This window comes from Nelumbo lutea, chromosome 1 (assembly GCF_056320005.1).
Source record: "Nelumbo lutea isolate HS-2025 chromosome 1, American lotus-T2T, whole genome shotgun sequence".
Classification (NCBI taxonomy): domain Eukaryota; kingdom Viridiplantae; phylum Streptophyta; class Magnoliopsida; order Proteales; family Nelumbonaceae; genus Nelumbo; species Nelumbo lutea.
Window position 1 is genome coordinate 177,634,564 of NC_142684.1, and position 6,841 is coordinate 177,641,404.

A 6,841-nucleotide genomic window follows, 5' to 3' on the forward strand; every position below is an offset into this window, starting at 1 on the left:
TGGGTTATGGGTTTTAGCAGCAACTTCTCAGAAAAGATTACGTATTTAGTTTTCTAAAAAAATGAGGCCATGTATTATTTTAAAAGCGCAAGGCGTAGGGGCCAATTTGCGCCCAAGGTGCAAGGTGCAAGGCGAAACGTGCATCTTTTTCAAAAAGGCGCACAGAATTTTCAGGAAATGTAAAAAAAATGAAAAAATACATAAAAATTAAAAACAAATCAGAAAAAAAATACAAAAACAATACAATCTAAATTTTCAAGAGTTGAGAGTTAAGATATGAGTATGACAATGCAATCTAAAGATCTAATTTCTATTCTAAAGTCTAAATTCTAAATTCTAAAGTATAAACTATAAATTTCTAAACAATTAAATAATTAAAATAACATACTAAGTTAGTTACTAACAGTCTAACATAGTATCAATGATCAAATTCAAAATATCAATGATTCAAATAATGAAATAAAATCATATTATTCAAATATAAAAAAATGTTAAAATAATGTCATTGTCACCAATGTGCTTATAAACTACAAAGAATTTAAATATCATGAATAAGATAAGACACAAAAATACAAATATAAAAGAAGTTAAAAAGACACTTACCTCTCTAGTCTCCAACATCCATGGCTCACACATACAAGCTATATGATAATGTCATATACTCATTAAAATTAATCACTTACAATGAACAAGCAAATGAGGATTGACAAAGTATTTAATATCATAAATCCATAAATAATGAACAAGAATACAAACATAATAAAAGAAGTTATTAAAAGAAAACTTACCTCTCCAAGCCCAAGTCTCCACTCTCCATGGTGATAAATTTAAACAATTAAGCCTCAATTATCAATACCACTTATGACTTAGCGACTTATCACAATCACTAAATCTGAAATCACTACATCAAGTCTAATATCTAGTAAGTGGTAATCAATAATTCACACATGAACACAAATTCACATTCACATCATTTGATGATTGATTAAGATTCAAGATCAATAGTCAATATTAACAAAAAACAAGTATGGATAAAAAGAAAACGCCAGTCAGTCTTAAACAAAACAAACAAGTCTCCACTCTCCATTCACTCTTCATTTCCATAATCTTCTTCATCATCTTCTTCATTTGGAAGTTCAACTTCATCATCCTCCTTATTAGAATTATAGTCTCCCAACTCCTCTTCTGATTCTTCTTCATCAAATTCTTCATCTTCGAAACGAAGTTGAGAACTTGAACCCCCTTTAGACCTTCTTCCATTGGTTGATGTTGTTGCTCTTGCATGAGAAGTTGAAGCTACACCTGAACCTCTATCTCTTGTGGTCCTTATTGGCTCTTCGACTCTCGAAGCAAGATCCACATCTCCCCATGTTAAAGAATCATCGTCGAATACCCAATCATTTTCAGTGACACTACATGAATCAAAGTTCTCTTAAAGTAATTGGTTGAACTTAATGAAGACTAAGTCATTCAAGCACTTTTGATCCGACCGATTCCTTTTTTTTTTTTTTGTATGGATCTGCATAAATTCATAAAACATAAGATTGATTAATAAAAATTAGAAGTTTAAAAACTAAAAGTATCAACATATAATGGATTATAAAATATAAAAATATAATGTTAATATCTTAAGTGAAGCTTTAATTACATGCTCAAATACACTCACTCCACTTCCTCTCACATCCAAATGTGAATTTGGAGCTGAAACACCATATGAAACCCATCAATCAGTTGTAAAAAGTTAAATAATAACAAAATATTAATTAGAATTTTATTTAAATACATAAAAAGTACTAAATAATTAAATAAACAAACTATTAAGTTAATGTTACTTACCTAGTGCTTTCACCTTTCGCTGCCAACCAAAAACACCCTCTGCATTTTTATATTTGTTTATCTCATCAGTAATTGCATTAATCTTGTTTCTGTCCTTTTCAAACAATTCAATTACTTTATAAAGTCCAGTGATGATTTCTTCATCTGAATCAATCCTTTCAGTATCATTATAGTAAAATTTGGATTTAAATAAAAGTCTGCTGCGACAATGGTTGGTGGAGTTGGCACTCCCACCTCTTATCAATGATTTCAAAAATGTGTTTCTATTTTTCCTCATGTCCACCAAATCCATTTGCAATGGCTTCCTTTGCCCTATCCATGGCTTCATAAATGTAACCCATTGAAGGCTTGTTCCCATGGTCCACCAATATCAAGACCCGTACAAGTGGACTACACACCTTAAGTGTGAAGATGATATTGTTCCAAAAAGTGAGCATCATCACTGTCTCCCCTACCATTTTCTCCTTTATTTCCTTCACCCACTTGATTTCGTTCCAATCCTTTGAATTAAAAAGATCTCTCAAATTCTTCTTCTGTTTATAAATGCTTTGCAGAGTGAGAAAAGAAGTGGCAAAACTGGTCTTTGCTGGCCGGAGTAACTCTCTCTGGTTTAAGTACTTCCTCATTAAATTTAATAACCCCGAATGATTATAAATATATCATGTAAGTGTAATAGCCCTTTCAATTGTTTTACTTATAACTAGCAACTTTCCAATATCTTCCAAAATCATATCCAAATAGTGAGCAACACACGGGGTCCAAGTTAAATGAGGATGTTTTTCCATAAAAATTTTTCCTAAAGGCAATAACACAAGAAAATAATCAAACATGTATAAATTGAAAAGTAAAGACTGCAAAAAAATAATAACAAATAACAATAAAGAAATTATAAAACATAGTTTGAAGCATTGTTTGTGATTACTTGAAGAACATCCTTTGCCCCTATTTTCTCTACCATCTTGTCAAGTAATAAAAACATGTCATCTGTTTTCACCTCATTTGAAGCATCAATAATTTCTATAAACATGGTCCCAGCACGACTATGGACCAATAAGTTTATGAGGGTCCTGTCTTTTTTGTCCGTCCACCCATCAGACATTAAAGGACAACCCCACTTTTCCCACGCATCCTTGTGGCACTGCAATGTCTTTATGTGTTCCATTTCTTTTTTGAAAAGAGGAACTCACATCTCATAATAACTTGGGGGTTTGTATCCCAGCCCATATTGTCCAACTGCCTCCAAAATGACCTAAAAACTTTTTAAACGAATGGTATTTAATGGAATACCTGCTTGATAGAACCATCTAGCAATGCATATAGAAACATGTTCTCTTGCCTCTTTGTTATATACATCAATGGTTGTTTGCTTCAATCTTTTCTGCTCTCTTTTCATTTCCACAACTTGTTTTGGGCCAAGTGTAGAAATAAATCTATCCATGGGACCCCTTGTTTTATGGGTGGTGGCCTATTAGGTTTAGAACTCGATTCCTTAGTCATAGACCCCAAAGGCCTAGTCTTTGAAGTTGTTTACACTACTAGATCTCCCACTATCTCCAAGTATGTGAACATCATCTCACAAATCATCTTCATCTTCAATCATATTCTCAAAGTCATCAAATTCTAAAATGCAAGTGCCCTCTTCTTCCCCACTCATACTTTCTTTCTCAGTTTTTTTTTTGTTCATATAAGCCAAGATCTCTTCTCTCACATCTTTAGGACATTTAGTACAAGCTTTTGTATTCCTCCTACCACCAATGATGTGTTCCTTGGCTCTATAATCCCCCCATTAGTAATTTTTCCACAAAAATTACTTGCCACTGCATTGGTATTCTTGGGATCTTGCAAGTGACAATACTTCCAAGCTGGATCCCTTCTATTTCCTTGAGTTCCTTGGCTTTCTTCCTGGCTAGCACTCACATCAGTCATTTCTTATTAAATATTCTTGCATAGAACTACAAAACACCGTTGATAAAATTAAAATAAATCAGTAGAAGAAGTAAATAAATAATGTGTAAAATGTTAAAATTAATGGAAACAGGAAACTAGTGGAAAGAAAAAAAAAAAAAAACTAAGAAAGAAAGAACTGCCGTTCATGATAAGGTTGTCTATTCTTTATTTGTTTTTAGAAAAATTCAATGTTACGGATAAAGAAATTCAGAATTTTAGTATTTTAGTTCTAAAAGATTAGGGCATATTTTCTGTTCATAATGATTGCAAAAATATGCCATGTTTTTCGTGCAAAACTGCAAATACAGTGAAGATGAAGAGGAATAGCCCCTATTTTTGGTGCAAACACAGTGAAGAAGATGAAGGGGCGGAGCCCATGTTTTCGGTTTAAAACAGTGATGGAAAAAAAACAATGAACAATAAGTAAGGAGGAGGAGGAGGGGCGGAGCCCCTGTTTTTGGTGCAAATACAGTGAAAAAGAAGAAGGGGCGGAGCCCCTGTTTTTTCATACAAACACAGTGAAGAAGAAGAAGAAGAAGAAGAAGAAGAAGAAGAAGAAGAAGAAGAAGAAGAAGAAGGGTCAGAGTCCCTTTCTTTGGTACAAACACAGTGAAGAAGAAGAAGAAGGGGCGGAGCCGCTGTTTTTGGTGCAAACACAGTGAAAAAGAAGGGGCAGAGCCCCTATTTTTTGGTGCAAACACAGTGAAGAAGAAGAAGGGGTGGAGGCCTTGTTTTCGGTTTAAAACAACAATAAAAAAAATAAAACAATGAATAAGGAAGAAAGAGGAGGAGCGGAGCCCCTGTTTTTAGCGCAAACTAGAGAGCAAAAAGGGAAAAAAAGTAAATAAACAGTGAAGAAGACGAAGGGGCGGAGCCCTTGTTCTTTGTCTAAAACAGCAATGAAAAAAAAAAACAATGAATAAGGAAGAAAGAGGAGGAAACGAACTGGAAGAAAAAGAAGAAGAGAATACCTATTTTTGATTGAATATGGCGATAGTACGCTACTCTTCCTTCCTCTTCACCCTTTCCCCCTCTATTTTCTATTATTTTTACTATATGATATGCAATTGGCTTAAAAAAATAAAAGAAAAACACTTTTTATAGATGCTAATAATTATCTATTAAATAAAATATTCGAAAATTCGAAAACTTGATAAGGCGCTCGCTTGGCGCTGGTTTGGGCAAGGTGCATAGTCTACAATGTGCCTCGCCTCTGCGCTTAGGTGTGTCTGAGGCGCGATTTTTAAAATACTGGTCTGATTGGGGGAGGGGGTTGTAGCCTAGTTGTGGGCTGTGGGCTTTAGTAGTAATTTCCTAGAAATTATCATGTGTCTATCTTTTTAGATATGAGAAGGTCACTTGTTTGAACGATGGTAATGAATTGTGGGTTTTAACAACTTACAAAATGTCATGTGTCTAAATTTGAAAATGCCACATGTCTTAATGATGGGGGGTTGTAGCCTAAAAACCTTCATTTAATATATATACTAGTGAATGACCCCATGTTAAGTATGAGTAATTAGTAATGTTAAGTTTATATTATAGAATTAATATTGTTAAATTTATATTTACTAATATTTTAAATAATTATTAAAATTTCAAAAATAACTTTTCAATAATTATTAGAATATAGATAATTTTCTTTTATTATGATAATTAGAGGGTTAATTATTAAGTGAAATTGATAGAATGTAGATAGAAGTGGTTGTGGATAACCACTTTTGCATTTTCTGCATTTTTTAGGAATGAATTGAAAATGGTGGTATTGGATAATAAAAGAATTTATTTCTTTTTCGAGTTTGAATATACGAAGGAAGTGTTGCCCAAATTAATAATTGCTCCAATAACATTTATAATAAATGAAAAAGTTATACTAAAGGCAAAACATAAATTATAATATAATCAAATGTATAAGATAAGAGCAAAATGAAACATACTTATAAAAACATTTTTGCCAGTGTATTCTGCAATGTGATCAAATGTAACAAAATTATATTTATGTATATGAATTTCTAAGCAATTCTTCAAACTACATATAATCATTGTCTACCGAGTGAAATTCATTTCTATATCATTTCGACTTACAGTATGTACCAAAATATTATGAAAATACTATATTTATCAAAATATTATGAAAAATATTGTAATTATTATGAAAAATACTGTAATGAATAAATATTATGAAAATACTGTAATTATTAAATAACAAATACTGTATTTATTAATTAACAAAAAACTGTATTTTTTTAAATATTATAATCATTAAATATTATGGAAATACTGTACTTGTTAAAAAACACTGCAAATAGTAAATACTGTGATTATCTAAATTATGAAAAATACTGTAATTATTAAAAAATACTATATTTATCAAAATACTATAAATATTCATTAAATAAAATACTGTAACTATTAATTAACAAACACTGTATTTTAATAAAAAACTATAATTATTAAATATTATGAAAATACTGTAATTGTTAAAAAATACTATAAATAATAAATACTGTGATTATCTATATTTATCAAAATATTCCAATTATTAATTAAATAAAATATGGTCTTTATTAATTAACAAATATTGTATTTTTAAAATACAGTAATTATTAAAAATTACGAAAAATTATGAAACATAATGTATTTATTAATTAAAAATACTGTATTAATGAATACTATGAATACTATTAATTAATAAATAGGATGTTTTAAAAATATTGTTAATTAATAATTATAGTATTAATAAATACTATTAAATATCGTATTTACAATGTTAACAGTATTTTTTAATACTATAATTGACTGTATATAGTTAAATTATATATATCTATATATATAGATATATATACAGTTAACTAATTTATTTAATTAATACAATTAATTAATAAATACTGTATTTTTTAAAATCCTCTAATTATTAAAGATACTTTAACTATTAAAAACTATATTTTTAATTAATATTTTTTAATAAATACTTCCATTATAAAAAAACATTTTTATTAATTAATAAATACTGTTTAAAAAAAAACTACAATTATTAAAAATTATGAAGAATGCTGTA

General features: G+C 29.8%; 1 long non-coding RNA gene across 1 annotated transcript; it reads right to left on the minus strand.

The window, feature by feature from the left end:
- Positions 1–940: 940 nt before the first annotated feature.
- On the minus strand, positions 941–4,857 carry LOC148879452 (uncharacterized). The gene is made up of 3 exons (XR_016105607.1): positions 4,755–4,857; positions 1,649–1,701; positions 941–1,519 (listed from the first exon to the last, which is right to left on the minus strand). It is a non-coding gene; the product is annotated as an uncharacterized LOC148879452 (long non-coding RNA).
- Between the last annotated feature and the right edge of the window lie 1,984 nt (positions 4,858–6,841).